Source organism: Malurus melanocephalus, unplaced genomic scaffold, assembly GCF_030028575.1.
Source record: "Malurus melanocephalus ecotype Western Australia unplaced genomic scaffold, MMel_1.1 scaffold_131, whole genome shotgun sequence".
Classification (NCBI taxonomy): domain Eukaryota; kingdom Metazoa; phylum Chordata; class Aves; order Passeriformes; family Maluridae; genus Malurus; species Malurus melanocephalus.
In genome coordinates, this window is record NW_026623363.1 from 1,313,438 (window position 1) to 1,329,028 (window position 15,591).

Consider the following 15,591-nt stretch of genomic DNA (forward strand, 5'->3'; position numbering starts at 1 on the left):
TACCTGCTCTATGAAATACATTTGTCTTTTTTGATACCAGACAAATCTGTAGTGCTCATTTTGTGTTATTTAAAGATGTTTGCTGAAAGTTAAGTAACAGCAAGATTCTAGATTTTGTGCCACTCCACAGAACCTCTGCCTTCCAATGTCATTATTTCCACTATRTCAAGCTACTCTGCTTTCAAAGTATTTTAAAGCCCATTTTGAAGCAATTCTTTAAGGGCATCACTTTATTTTCAGATGTGATTTTCCAGTCAAAGTCATTGGGAAATAAGTATAACTGGTATATATGAAAATGAATTCATGACTGGTAATGATTTTTTTTAGAACCTACCTTTTAAATTTCCTTAACTTGACAGATGGGGATTATCCTTTGTGGCAGTGATCTGTAACAAAAAAGTGGGGGAGGAAAGCCTTCAGAAAAAAAAATTGACTCTTTCATGGCTAATTAAACTGGAATACAGATCAATCAGCAGAAATAGCTGATGAATTTATTATGTCTGCGCAAGTTTACTGTATCCTAATGTGTTTGATGTTCACTAAAATTACTATTCCCATCATCTTATAGGGTAATCGTTTACCTTAAGCTTTACCTTTATCTATAATATTGATCTGAGACTCTCGGGCAAGTAATGGAAGTTTGGGTTTATGTGAGTGTGCCGGTTATAAACACTAGAGCCATGACAACTTGGAAAACCTGTCCTGGTGACTAAACCCTTTATTTTTCTTTTCAGATTAAGTTCTCTAGGTCCCCCAGGCTTGTAAACCTGTGGGTTAGCTTAATTAAGTTAATGGAAGGGTGGATGAAGAGGTGTGACCACTGAGAAGCTCTTTCAACCTGGTTTCTATAAACATTTTACCATGTAACATTTGTCCATGTGTCACTGTACAATGTGTCTTACAAATACTTCTGTTGCTAAACTCAAACATACTGGAGTTTGAATGCATTATAAATGTTACTTGGAAAAGTGTCCAGCAGCCAGGGGTTATAGAGAGAAATATATACCACMATGTTGAAACATTTTGAAAACTAGTTTAGAAATTTGAATGCTTTTACTCAGTTACAGTCAACATCTRAATGCTGGAGTCATGTAGCTGCTGACATGTAGTTTGTTGTCTGGTTAACTGTCACAACAGACTTTCCCTCAGCCACACAAGATGAGAAACTCAATTCTCCCACTGAGCTCAACCTCAAGTTAATTTCTGCCAGATTACTAGAATTTTCCATTCAATCCCTGGTTCCAAGGAAAAGAGCAACATTTGARCTAGTGTCTAAGTCACGTGTTGCTAGAGCAAAGAATGAGATCGGCTACTTGCAGTGTACGTCTTCTGACTGCAGATATGTATGAATAATAAATTATATTGTCTTTGTTAACAAAGGGTCAGAAGCGAATCCAGTCTCCAAACAGAGCAGTCACTGGGCTGTATGCAAAGCGTAGGTAGAGCAGRAAGCAACCTTTCCCCTTAACTGTCTAGGAAAGGGGGACACCCTGGTGTGCCTCTAAAGTGGTAACAACGTACAGGGTGGATTTCAGGCTTTATTGGATCTTCTCCCTAAAGCTCTCCCATCACATCATTCTTTTCTATCAACTGTAGTATTTGCCCAAATCCGTTCCACAGTCTGCAGAACTGGGTTCTGGATGCAAAACTTGGTGATTCCAGTTCACTTAGTACATGTTAGAGCAAAGTGTTGAAGGGCTGGAGAATAATAACAAATATCTGCATAAAGCTGGATAATGCTTAGTTAATGAAGGTTAGCACTCTCCCCTAATAATCCTGTGGAAAATGCTATATATATTGTCCATTATCAGTTACTTACTTTTGAAAATACATCTATTTGATTGAACTCTCTCTTTAACAAAAAAAAAAACAAAAAACAAAAAACAAAAAAACCCAACAAAACAACCGAACTTAAATGACTGTTAATTTTAAATGATTGCATATTCATCAGTGTTGTTTTCTTCTTWWWAAGAAGAAAACAATACCCAAGATTCCCCTGCACACAAACCCCAAACTTCCAAATGTTCCTGAAGCAGAACGGGAAAAGCCTCCTCAGCATTTCCTGTTCRTCCCTTCCCTGGCAGTGGTCTCGTATTTACCGTAAACAAACGATACAGTCCTCTGGAGGCTAATGGGGCTGTTGATTGGTGTTTGCTCATCACAGCAGGATCTGGTGTGCGATATCTGCTGCTCCTGTGTATTGATGAGTGTGGGCTGCCGGTGGGAGGTACAGCCCGCCCGAGGACAGGSAGGGGGGCGTGGGGGCTTGTTAGCTCTTTGTGCCTGGCTGGAATGGGAGACTTTGTTTATTTAGCATTCTTAGCAAGTCCTTCAGGACGCTTGCAAAGTCTACTAAAGTAGAATTCCCCCTATTCCCATGGATCTTTGTAGAAGTATCTAGCTGTTGAAAGACCAGACAAGATAGTTGCATGCTTACTTAAAATAACCCCCTTGCATCTGATCAAACATCTGCTCTCATCTGAAACAGCTTAGGACCTCCAGAGAGGCTTATTAAGCAGGTAGCAATTTAGAGTATGTCCCAGTCAAAGAATTGTGTGTAATTGTTTATGTTCTCTCATGCAATAATGCGAAGACAGAAAGAATATTTRCCAGACATTAGGGGTTTCAATCAGGTTTAGGCTCCTAAGAACACAATTTTTAAAAAAATTGCGATTAAATTTTAAGTGCTAAATTAAGTCCTATTAAATTCTTAATTAAATTAGTATCACAATCATATAGCAACCAGAAAGTTAGGAGCTTTTTTACAGATTTATATGTCTTAACACAAGAAGCAAAGCAGATGATTTTGACTAAAAGAAAGGACAGAGAAAGGTGAGAAATAGCAATTTTCATCCCAATTTGCTTTATGTTTCTTTTGTCACTTTCATTATTTCTAATTTGGTAGTCTATTGTGCTACTGATAGAAAGACATAATTGGGTATTTTTGATAGCTTTGTTTAGGAAGAAATATGTATGTTAAGAGAGAGCTCATTTAAAACCATTTAAAGCAAGGTAAGTAGGGGCATATTAGTTCTGCTGATAAGAAAGTTTTTAGAAAATATTTTTAATGATGGTGGCTGCCTGGTTTTTTGTTTCTCCCATCACAGAAAAGCTTTCAGTAGAAGCTAAATATTTGTGGTTGTCCTCCCCTCAAATTTTTTTATGCTTTTAATTTATATTATATATATATATATATATATATATATATATGTATAAAACCCCTTTTGGTCTTTACATTTATTGCTAATTTTCATGCTGCATGGCTGGGAACTCTGCTCTTATCAGTGCATAATTTGGAGATCTGATTTTTCTCCTTTTCCACAACACTGAACATGCTGAGAAGCTGCACCAGCGCTGCTTAAAGCTGGCCTGAGCTGGAAGCTCATATGCTGACATCCTGTTTATCCTAAAATGAGAGAATACATAAAAGWGTGAAAGCACTTGAATGTCAACAGTCAGAATTTGATATAACTGGTAATGTCAGGAAGAAGCAGCCCTAATACATACCTTTCCTTTTTTTTGATGTTTCTACAATGTTTTCATTCTCCTTTAATAGTATTCATGAAGTTATGTAGACTAAATGGTTTTTAAAATAAAGCAGTTTATCTTAAACCTTGAGCAGACATCTAGGAGGAAACATTAAGTTGAGGGTCTGCAGAGACAGAGAGACTTTCAAGAGATTTGAAAGAGCACAAATCAACTCCTCATTTATGATCACTTCTGAGGGAGTAAACATATTCGAGGACACTGAAGACCTGCTAGAAGGAGTCACAGAAGGATTGCATATTGCTGTGGAGATCACCTTAAGGCATTTTCTAAAAATAGGACAGACTCCTACGTTACTTGGATACTCTAAAAATATTTTTAATATTACTTTTTTTTAAAAATTAAAATACTTTTAATATGTATGTCAATGCAAAGATAACATGTAAAACCTATTAGCAAGAACAATGAAACATACCCTAACTGAGGATGCAGTGCTATCTATATATGTCTTTTCTTGGCATAGCTCTTTCTGTTACTGCCTTTCAGGATGATGTTGCATGTTTTTCTTTGAGCTTTTCTTTGACTAGCCCTAAATCTGTTGCTCTCCAAAAAGGAGAGCTTGTATCCCTTCTTCCCTCGTCTTCCATCTGATGGCTGTGTAGCCCTCCCTCTCTCAAAGGAACTTGAGCTGATCTGACTCACTAAACTGGCAGAAAAGTAATCCCACCAAAAAATGTCTGAGCTTTTGCTGGGGAAGAGAGCTGAATTGGCTCAGCAGAGACATGCTTCTGCTGGCACATGGAAAGGGTCAGGTCAAGCCTGGAGGAGGAACAGTAGTTGAAAGTAAGAAGGGAAGGAAGATCTTCCTGTTCTGGTGTCTTCAAGGTATTATGTTGTCTTTAATGTGTAATTTTGTTCTCAGTTTAGCTGACATGTTGTTTGTAGGGCTTCTCTGTCAACAAGATGATGAATGTAGAGGGCAAGCTGGCTTTGCTGTCAAAGGAGGCATTTGTGAAAATGCACTCTTGGACTATGATCTCTTTCAATTCCTCGGTGTTCCAACTGTCTGTGTTCGGTAACATTGGCTATTCAGGTTTTCTAGATTTAATGTGGATTTCTCCCTTTTCTCTTGAGGAAGGGAAATCTTGAAGAGCTAGAAAGTGCTTGGAATTTAACAAAATTTTTGACATTTTATATATATATAAAACTGAAAATAGATTCTATGATTTTTGTACAGATTTTGTTTAAGTTTCAAGCTAACTCTGCTTTATTTCTTCCTTTGAAGGAAAAAAGATTGATAGATTGCAAAAAGAAAATAACTATTATCTTTACCTTATCTGAATATGACCCATCCGTAGAGGATATGATAAACTATGACCACATACTCAAATTTAATGACCAGCATTTATGCATGTGGGACTAAAGCATAAATAAGAATTTTTTAGAACCTGATTAGTGCCCTCACCTGTTGCTAAATGATATCAGACCTGCTAAAGTGTTTGTGAGTTTGATATTTCACCCACTAGAGGCCAATTTACCAAAACTGGATATGAGTCRTCTGTGGCACTCCCCTCTCTTCCACTTGAGATAACCTCTCACTTATTTAGTCTCATGTTAGAGACTCATRCTTCAGTGGCTGTTTTCCAGAGATGCATTAACTTCACATATTTTCCAAGAGTCTAGATAATTATTTTCATTTAAACAATGTAAGAACACTTACCTTTTCAAACATAACATATTGAGAAACAGCCTTTTTCATCACAGAACTTGCAACTTTGTTGACATTAAAAATCATGTAATTGGGAGCAAGAATACTGAGAGTATTTTTCACTCAAAAATTTTGGAAAATTTTCTTCAAAAGTTAAAACTAAATTCCATACATTTCATAAAAGTAGTTCTGTTTTTTAGCAGAGAATGTTAGGGTAAATTGAAGCAAAAAAATAGTCATAGTGATGATTATAGGGAGATTGAGGATTGTCCAGCCTCAGGTWCTGCCCCTTCTTTCTCCATATGAATCCCTCCACTTTAATGATTGAATACTCCTTCCTTCCTTGGTTTCGTGGGACATTCACAACTGCCTGGACTGCTTTGCTGGGACACTTTTTGGCCTAACTGCCCTGTCAGTTACAATTAAAAGAGTTAATATGACAGTCAAAGGTCATAAATTGCTTGTGGCTAGTGTTCGCTGCTTGTCTCACACAATGGCAACCAGGAAATTGCCCTGTCAGTTACAATTAGAGGTGTTAATATGGTGGCTAAGGGTCAAAATACTTCAGTAGGAGGAAGGAGTTGCAGGGGACATTTGGTTTACATTAAGTGACGGTTCAGGAAAACTTTGCTTAAATGGGATGGTCACTAAATGGGGATGTATTTCAATGTGAGTAAGAGCCRAAACCCGATTGAGGTTTCTACTGCATCGCACTCTCAGTTTGAAGTGTTGGAATTATGCCATTTTGGGGGTTTTCTAAAGTTTACAGAAATGCCACACTGGTGAAAAAGAAAAAAAAGTTGGTAGGTCCCATGCTCTCTGGTGAAATATTTGTACAGTTTAGTTATGATGCAGGAAAAAACAACAAAGAAAAGTACTACTCATYATTGAAATTTGTGTGCACAAACTTATGTGAACAAGGTACCGAATTTCTCCTTTGCATGTGGKTTTTTAAAAAAAMAAAAMMCCTTGTCTCATGTTATCTTCATTGACCTTTGCAGTGAAACTCACCKGGGCTTTAGAAACAGCAGGTCGAGGTCCATCTTTTCTTACACTATGGTTTTTTCACTATTTCATACCTATTTCTTCGGGAAGTGGTTTTTCTACCAATTCCACTGTGGCCAGCTCCACACTTACAGATGAAATGAAGCGACAATAAGACAATAAGTACAATCCATTCTTCTAAAATCCCTTTGATTTCAAAGTGTAACTTACTGTTTGTGGGGGGTGATGGTAGTGCCTTAAAATGATTTTAGATGTTACAGGTAAAAACACTACTCTTGTTCTTACATTTCCATTGTAAGGTGATTATACTTGATTCCTRTGTGTACTAAAGGTGAATTTTCTAGTGTATCCACAAAACTGCTTGAGCAGCCAAGCAGTTAACTCATACTCAGCTCCAGTTTTGCATGGACCAGCTATGGACCAGGATTGGTGTAAGGCTAGTTCTGATGTGCCCACACAGATGTGGTAGATATGCATGATATTTAGGGACCGGAATACTTYTAATATCACTTAATGTCACTCAGTAATTATAATCCTCTGATATACACAGCCACCTTCTAAGAGCTTGATGTCTCTTTTTCTTTATTACTAAAGAGAACCACAATATTAGACCAAAAGCATTATCRAAATAAATGGTGAGATAAAAATCTGTGGGAAAGACTGATGATGTCTGATACACTAAGCTCAATGAAATACTGAATGAGAATAAGAGATGAGAACCATTCAAGCTGTTCTCTCAAAAATATTTTTAGTGCAAACATGAATGAAAGCAGTGGGTATAATRCCTCAGAGTTTTGATCCTTTTCAGTTGAGCTGACCATGTAGAAAAATTCTTGTAGCCCTACCAGTGAAGGACAAACCAAACAGCTAAGGGAAAAGAACATAGATCAGASAAGAACTTTCTTTAACTATTCTAACCCTGACCTGTTTGCCTTTTGGTAACACACATGTTATAGACAGAAGTCTGATATCCCGAATACCCCTGGTTGGCCTGCTTTGACTTTATCAGAACTTGACSTCACAGCATTTGAAGTTCTGTCCCTAATACTCCTCAGAGTCCACAGGGTGTAATAGAGGAGGCTACAGTGCAGCTGTAGGGGCAGCTTGCCAGGTGACACAGCGATCTGTCCTTGTGGTGCCACTTCTGTTGCAGGTGGGCATCTGCAGTGCATTTATTCCTACATCATCCATTCCTAAAGGGAACTGTATTTCTTACTGGGTAGCTGAAGAGACTGAAGAAGTACTGTCTGAAAGATGGTGCATGGGGCCTATGAAAGAACAATGAATTGAGCTTGGCTCTCATGTCACAGGACCTGTATTTAATGATATCTCACCTGTGCACGTTTCCATGCTGCCAGRTTGTTGAAATCAGTTGAGGTGGACAATGTCAATCCTCTATTGCTCCTACACAATGAATTGGATGTGTTTGAAATGGGGTTCAGAACTTTATTCCAGTTAGCAATTTCAGGTGGGAAGGGTTTGGCTGGAAGTCTGGCACTGCCTGTGCATATTGTCACAGTTYAGGTGCTGTTACACTGATTTTTAAATTTCTGGTTAAAAAAGAATGGCAGCAACTTCTTTGTGAATTCATAAAGTTTAAGACAAAATGACAGTTTATAGTTTATTTTGATCTAAATAGGGAAAACCAAAAAATTTCAAGCTATATCTTATTTTACAGAAATTAATGTACTTAGACCAATGAGTACTGTCTTTTTATTGTTACTGTGTATAATGCTTCTTAATRAAAATTTTTTTAAAGTCCAATCTCTCAGGGCTTTATCTATGTTCTTTTAGCATGTGGATATTGTTGGCAAACATGTCCAAAAATAGGCTGAGCATGGTATTTTGTTCTAGAAAGTCCCACATGTTTGATATTTGTAAAAAGTTTCTTATTGTATCTATATATTCTTGAAGTAAATTTGGGAAATTTCTTTAATTTAATATCCTTAAATTTCCAGGGATGATAAGAATAAATATGAATATTTCTTTACAAAAGATTTAATTTATAATTTCAAAATTGTAAGATAAAAGATTCAGCTATTTTAAAAACATATGAAAATGGCTAATAATTTCTTCCATCAGTAAAATGAGAATTAAGAATTTATTTGAAAGCAAAAATAAMTATAGCAAAATACCCTCCATATTGAAAAGTCAAGAAAGAAAAAAGGTTTAGTCTCATCAAAATTAGTCAAAASACTTTTATTAGAGATAGGATAATTATTCATGTGGTTCACTTCCCCTAAAAACATACTAGAAATGTGATCTTTGTTCTTTGGCTGAGAGATTGGTATGTTACTTCTCTGACTTTTAGAAGAACTGCTTCTTATGCTTCACCTCTGAATTGAAGTATCTTTGGGTTTATCCCCCTTAGAATAGGCWTCCTATTGATCTTGTGCCTTTAAAAAGTAAATCAGTCAGCAGTTATGAAAACCAGTTTTCTCTGATTTTTATAAATGATTTAAAGAAACTGCAGGGAAAGCAGGATGCTGAGGAGAAAGTGAGTCCTTAATTCTGGTATCACATGTCAACTGTTGGCAAATCATCTGTGTATGAAGATCTATGGACACGAAATCRAATTTCTGTGTTACACTTTTCAAAGTCATAAGCACAAGATAAATGCTGTTGGACTGATGTGAGGGAGAGATCAGATTTGTCCCACTTCATAATACTCTGACTACAGCAAAATGAAGCCTGTGTTCAATCAGTTTCATTTTTCATTATATCGGAGCATTTGCTAGTCATATTTTGAAAGAAGTTTCTATTGCATGGGTTGTCAAGTCTGGGGGTCCTTTAGTCATGCTTGATGTATTTAAGGGAATTGTTTGAAGGGCAGTGGCCACAGAGGGAAGAGCTTCTAGAAGATAACATTTCAAACAAACTAGGAAAGAAAAGAAAGCGTTGTAACAGAAGTATAAAGATTAGATTCTGCACTTCACATTTGATGGAGTGACAAAAGAAAATTCTTGAAGCATGTACATAGTTACACCTTTTCTAATTAATAAGATTCTACTCAGTATTCCTTGGGTTACTGGTTTTAGTCCTATCCACGTTCATGGTGGTTATCTCTTTCATGTGAATACAACAAAAAATCCATATATTTTTGCAACTGCAAGAGCACACTTCTCTGGGTGTTTTTTACGTGCAAAGCTGAGACAGAAAAGTCTTAATGAGACCTGGTTTGTTCTCCTGTCCTCTCCCACCCTAAGGGCAAAGGATAAAAAAAAATGKGTGCATGGCAACACACAGTTACTCACAAGATAGATGCAGGTTATATTTGTCCCTGAACTCTGTTCTGTGAAGAGGAATTTTACCTCAGTAAAGTCAAATTAGCAGAAGGATRTAACAAAATTGATACAAACTTCTAGAACACTGATAAGACACCTTAAAAGACTGGGAAATATTTTTCCTCATGTTCTAACTAGTGAGCTGAACAGAGGGCTAATAGTCTCTGTTGCTGAGGTGCTGATAATTCATAACTCTCAGCAGGGTTGCTGTTGTAATCATTGCCTAAAATCAGCTTATGATCAGTGTTAAAAGTCACCGCACTAAACCACTGCTACTGCAAAAAATGGTTCCCTTGCTTGAATCAAGCATATGATGTTTTGAATGACCAGTTGCTCTCCTAACATCTGAAATAAGTTAGAAGAGGGTGGAAAAATGTAATACCTTGGTGGCTGTCTATAAACAAACATTGTCACTCAGAGGGTGTTTTCAAAAGGCTTTTTTACTCCTAAAAATAAACTTACTGCTAATTATTTAAGGCTTGCCTTTCTCCTGTAGGTAAACAGTTTAATGAACTTAATTCGTCACTAATTGCTTTATTGGTTTTGAGCCTTCTTTCTGGGAAACTCTCCACTTAACCAGACCTGATGGGAAACCACAATCTTCACAGTGAGAGGTGGCAGGATCCAGGAAGGGATGGTGTGGAAACAAGCTTGAGGTCATGATTAGGAGAGGAGAGTTTGGGGATGGTATTTGTTGCCATGCTATGGTGTTCTCTTCTCTGGGGGAAGAAACCAGCTGTGTCAGAGCTGTGCAGATAACCAAAACCAGAGCAATTACGAGCTCATCTTTTCTTGGGTGGCTATCTGGCAGAAAATTGTCTGGTTGGGTTTAAAATGTTTTCTGCCATGGCGCTGTGAAGACAAGCAGCTACAGTGCAGAAACTGAGTTGCAATGCATTGTAGCAAGCAAGAAGAAAGACATTTGGAGAGGCTGCTTTGTGGCTGAAGTGCAGTCTGGTTACTCTAGGTGTTTATCAAGATATGTTTCACCTTTCTCCTGTAGCTACTGTCACTGAGTATGGGAGCCCAACAACAGCAATAAGTTGTGTTTCTATCAAAAGTGATGAAGCAAAGCATATATTTTAATTTGGGTCCAATATTTGCTTGATGAATACAGCATACAGTTTTTTGTTTTTTTTTTTTTTTTTTTTTTTTTTTTAAATCCTTGGAATTGCTGTAATTTCACAGTCTATAGAGATGGATGAGGAAACCAGGCAAGAGTGTTTTAATAAGCAATTTAAATATTTTTAAAGACAGTAATATCCCTGAGCTGTTGTTCAGGCAACATCTTCCCAGCATCCATGTGAATTCTCTGATCTCTAAACATTTCAGTTTCATTTCATTTTTTGTTAAACCATTCCCACATGAGAAGTTGAATTATTTTCTGTATATATTAAAACTCTCCCAGCTTTTTCTGAAGGATATTTTGACTTCTCATGGCTAGTCCAAGGACTAGAAGACCTTTCCAATATAATTTTTCTTTTTTTTTTTTTAACATCTCCAACCAGTGCTAGCTAAGCAAGTCAGAGTTAATAGAGCTTAACAGCTCTTCTTATTTTTTCTTTTTAGCTCTTTTAATTTCAAAGAAGAAAATCTGGAAAAGGAAGAGCAGAGAACCAGGAGATAAAGGAAAAAGAATTATTTGCGGATGGAAAAAGCAACACAACATACTTACTTGGTTTAATTTCTTTGGGATATGAAAGATTATTTTTTAACTGTTTGTGCCTGCATGTGTGTTATCAGAAACAATTTTTGCAAGCTGTCAAAAAAAATTTTATAGCCAATCTCAATTTTCTCAGTTGTTTTATAGACCACCAGCTACTCCATGGTAAATTATTTTATTTAGATCTATCGTTTTAAGCATTGCAGATGAATGAGACTGTTGGGATCTACTGAAAGGGACCAATTAGAGAGAGCTCACAGTTTAGAATAACATTGTGATATGTTCTATCCCAAAAGAGGATCTGTTAGTCTTACTGGCACTGTGGAGGGAGCTGCTCCTGGGGCACTGTCRAACTGACTGGTTGGAGCACCTGTGAAATGTGCTGCACCCTAAGGGCAACGTGGTGGTGATCGCTGCAGCATCACAGAATCACTCAGGTTAAAGGGACCACMGTGGGYCATCTGGTGAAACSTCCCTGCTCAAGCAGKATATGAGATCTGTCTAGATAGTCCTTGAAAATATCTCCAGCGARGGAGACTCCACAATTTCCCTGGGCAATCTCTTCCAGTGCTCAGTCACACCACACAGTAAGGAAATTCTTCCTCATATTCAGGTGGAACTTCCTGTGCATCAGTTTCTGCCTGCTGCCTCTTGTCCTGTTGCTCAACACCACCAAGCGGAGCTGGGCTCCATCCTCTTGACACCCTCCTTCAGATCCTGATAGATGTTGATACAGTCCCCTCTCAGTTGTTTCTCCTCCAGGCTGAACAGGCCCMGYTCCCTCATACTGTCCTCATAGTATTCCAGTCCCCTGGTCATGCTCATARCCCTCTGCTGGACCTGCTCCAGGAGCTCCCTGTCTCCGTTGTCCTGATGAGTTCAGAACWGGACACAGCRCTCCAAATGTGCCTCACCAGAGCTGAGTAGAGTGGTGGGATCTCATYCCTGCTGGCAATGCTCTTCCTAAAGCACTCAGTGGTAGTCCTAGAGTTGACATGTTGGGTTGCTGTTGCCAGAAACTCTCTGTTCACTCCTGAACCAAAGGCTACTGCTGCCTTTGCAAGAGCAGGAAGAATAAATGGACTGCAGATCTTCAGCTGCCATGTTTCATGGGCAGGTGGGTAAGTCTGGGACACAGATGCATTGACAAAGTAATGAAGGTGGTTTAGAAAATATGTCAGGCTGTGAGTTGTAGCGGCTGAAGGTCTGGCACAAGATTATTCCTGCTGCTGCTAAGTTTAGAGGTGGGTGACAGCTGCCAGTGGTGACATCTTAAATCACAGTATCTAAATACTCCAGAGCTGAGTGTCACCCCAGAGCCTAGACAATCTATTGATGAAACAGTTTTCCATGTCACTAGCATGTATGTAAGCATAAACAGTGAAGTAATGACACAATTGCTATAACTTACTTATCCTGGCTCCTCTTTGGTACAAAAGGTTTCAGAAATTAAGTTGCATCTTTATTTTCAAAATGTGAAACAAAAATTGCGCTCAAGATACAAAAGTTGCGGCTGCTACCRTTTGATAGGAAATAMAGTACATGGTTAGTAGGTGATATCKCATGTACTCTTATTTCTTATGTGAATGTGTCATAAAAATGCTAGTTTAATTTAAGATTAAAGATATAAGATCTAAGATTAATCTAAGATTGAAGCTCTCACTTTCTTTTTGGGACAAGAAGCTGTGTCTCTCATCAAGTAGCAATCTGGTGTTTGTCAATGTTTCTCCATTTTTGTATAGTTATGTGTAGAGTACATGGCTATTCTAATCTTGGCCTCCAAAATGAATCTGCCAGGAAAGTTTTGAGAGTTTTGCAATGTGAGCAATTGTTTGGAACTGGATGGAGATTGCCACTCATTTTGTCTAGATTAACAAGAAATTGTAAGGTTTTGTATTTCCCTAAACTAAGAGTGTGGTACAGTGATTTTAGTTGCCCTACTATAAAAGAAAGTTTTGCATAATTAAATGATGCTGTTACTAGTATTAACTGGTTTTAATGGAGTTCCTTGAATTTYAGTTAATTTTTTTCCCTATAGAAAGTTTAAAAAAAGTATAAAATATTTAGCAACTGTGGAGTGTATTTTTCCCTTGATGTGTATTCTTAATTCCCATTAAACTGAAATAGGAGAGACTACACCGCTGAATGTGCGTGTAACATTTTGATATGCTCCCAGTTGGTAAGARCGAGAGCGACACTGACAGCTGCTAACAGTGTCAACAGTCTCGYAGGATGAAGTGTGGCGAGCCCCCAACTGTTTCCCATTCAAATGAGTTATGAGCTCTCACTGCTCAGGGGTACCCTGATAAGAGACCGTTTGAGTAGAGCTGTGAGACTTGGGGAATATCCACCTGTCAGGATGGCTGCCATCCTTCAAATAAAGTAAAATGGGGGAAAACATCTCAGGAGAGAGAGAGAGTTAAAATAAGGAGAGATGATGTCAAAACCCCACTAAGGAGGGCTCAGGGGAGAAATAGCCCCTGGTTCAGGGAATAGGATGTGCTAAGGATGGGGAATGCTCTTAAGGAAATGCAATGAGGCAACATGAGATGATTTGGGGGCCTATCCACCATTCAACATCAAAGTCTGACTGCARAGAATGCTTGGTCATTTGCTGCTTAATATTACATGCTCTATATTGATGCCAAAATTATTGGCCTTCCTAGTGCTACTTATAGTACTTCATTCAATTTTCTTGCTTTTCTATTCACTTGTAATTTTCTTTAATCCCAAGAAACCTCATATGGGGACAATAAACTACTTACTCTTGATGGAGAAGAGCCAATATTATCTGTGGTCTGCACTTATGTTGCTTTCCATTTAGAATACTCCCAAGTTATTTCCTTTTCCTGCCATGTAAATAATGTGTGAAGTATTTCATAGAAGCATTYATTGTGAAAGGTGCCTGACAGATTTTGTAGTCTGTTTCCTGGGATTATGACAGAGTTAACTTCATTATCCCTAACCACTCCGTAACAGATGGTTGTTTAGCCCGGCCTGAAAAATCACCAAAAGCTTGTATTTCCCTGAAACTGTACTTTTGGATAGTTTGTTCTTTAAATTATCGAGTATTCCGTCAGAATTTTCCATACTAGATTCTGAAACTCTTACTGCTTTACTCTTTAGATACTTAGACTAGGGGCTTTTCTAAAATCCCCCTTTTAATCACCAAATGTTACTGGGTTTGTTATCTTTTTCTAAAAATATGGGTGTTTGAATCTCAATATCTGTTTATAGTTTAATTAAAGATGAAAGGGTACTTTGAATTTGGGGTGTGATTTTTTTTTTTATTGGGACATTGTTACTAATGCAGCTCAGGAACATGCTTTCCTTTCAGAAAAGGAGTGCTCCCAGTTTGTCAGCCACAAGTCTCTCAGTATAGTAGTCTTTATTCTTTTCTGTAAATTTTCCATTTCAGTAGTCTTCTCAGTACATATGGATCRGTGATGTCCATCTGTATTTGTTCTTTTTGTGTTGTGTTGGTGTTTTTAACGTGTTTCCAACCGTCACTTTAAAATTATTTTTTTAATCRTTGATCCCTCCCTGCTGGTTTAAATATGACCATTAGGAATAACTTGTGGTCAGATGTTTATCCAGTGATGTGTTTGCTTTATCATGCTGGAAAACCTTACTTTTGAGACTGATCCAAGTGTGATGTCATCCAGACATCATCCGTTGGTTTTCATCTGCTGCTTCTCCTTTCCCATGTCAACTAGTTAGGAAAAGTGTGGAATAAAAATGGTTGAATTGCTGCTAATGTTTTGGCTTCAGCTGAGTGGCTGAATAGTTGCCAAACAATCTTTCCTGCTCCTGGGGAGGAAAAAAAATCCAGAACAACTAAGCAAAATAACTGCTTATCTTCAGCTGACCAAACCCCAACCCCTTTCTCCCTTTTTCGTCAAATATTAATCTGTCAGAAAATCCTTTGGGGATCCTATGCATCCCGAGACAGCTTGTTCCATCTCCTGTCACCTCTGGGATTCTGGAAGACAGAAGTCTTCCAAACTCAGGCCACCTCATGCACTGATCCTGAAAGTATATGAATTGCAGAGACAACTATGAATAAAAAGATAAAATCATCCTATCTKCACTTCACAGTGAATAGTAGTTCTTTTATTCTTCCTATTTTGTTTGCACATCAGATGGCAGATTTGGCATATTTAGTTAGCAGCTGCAATGAATACATTTATATGGTTGTAAATTTAACATACACTCTAAGATTCTAAGATGCATTCCCACGTAGGCTGAAAACATGGCTGACTGATGCATTATTAGAAGGTGTGGAGGTCATAAAAAGCTGCAGAGTGGAAAACCATGGCACTGATGGTGGCTGCTGATGATGGAGGCTGCTGGAAGGTACCTGTGTACATACCTGTATTCACCACGGTCAAAGTTGTGCTCCCTTCCATAGCCACACAACAACTTGTGTGAAATGCACCCAGTGG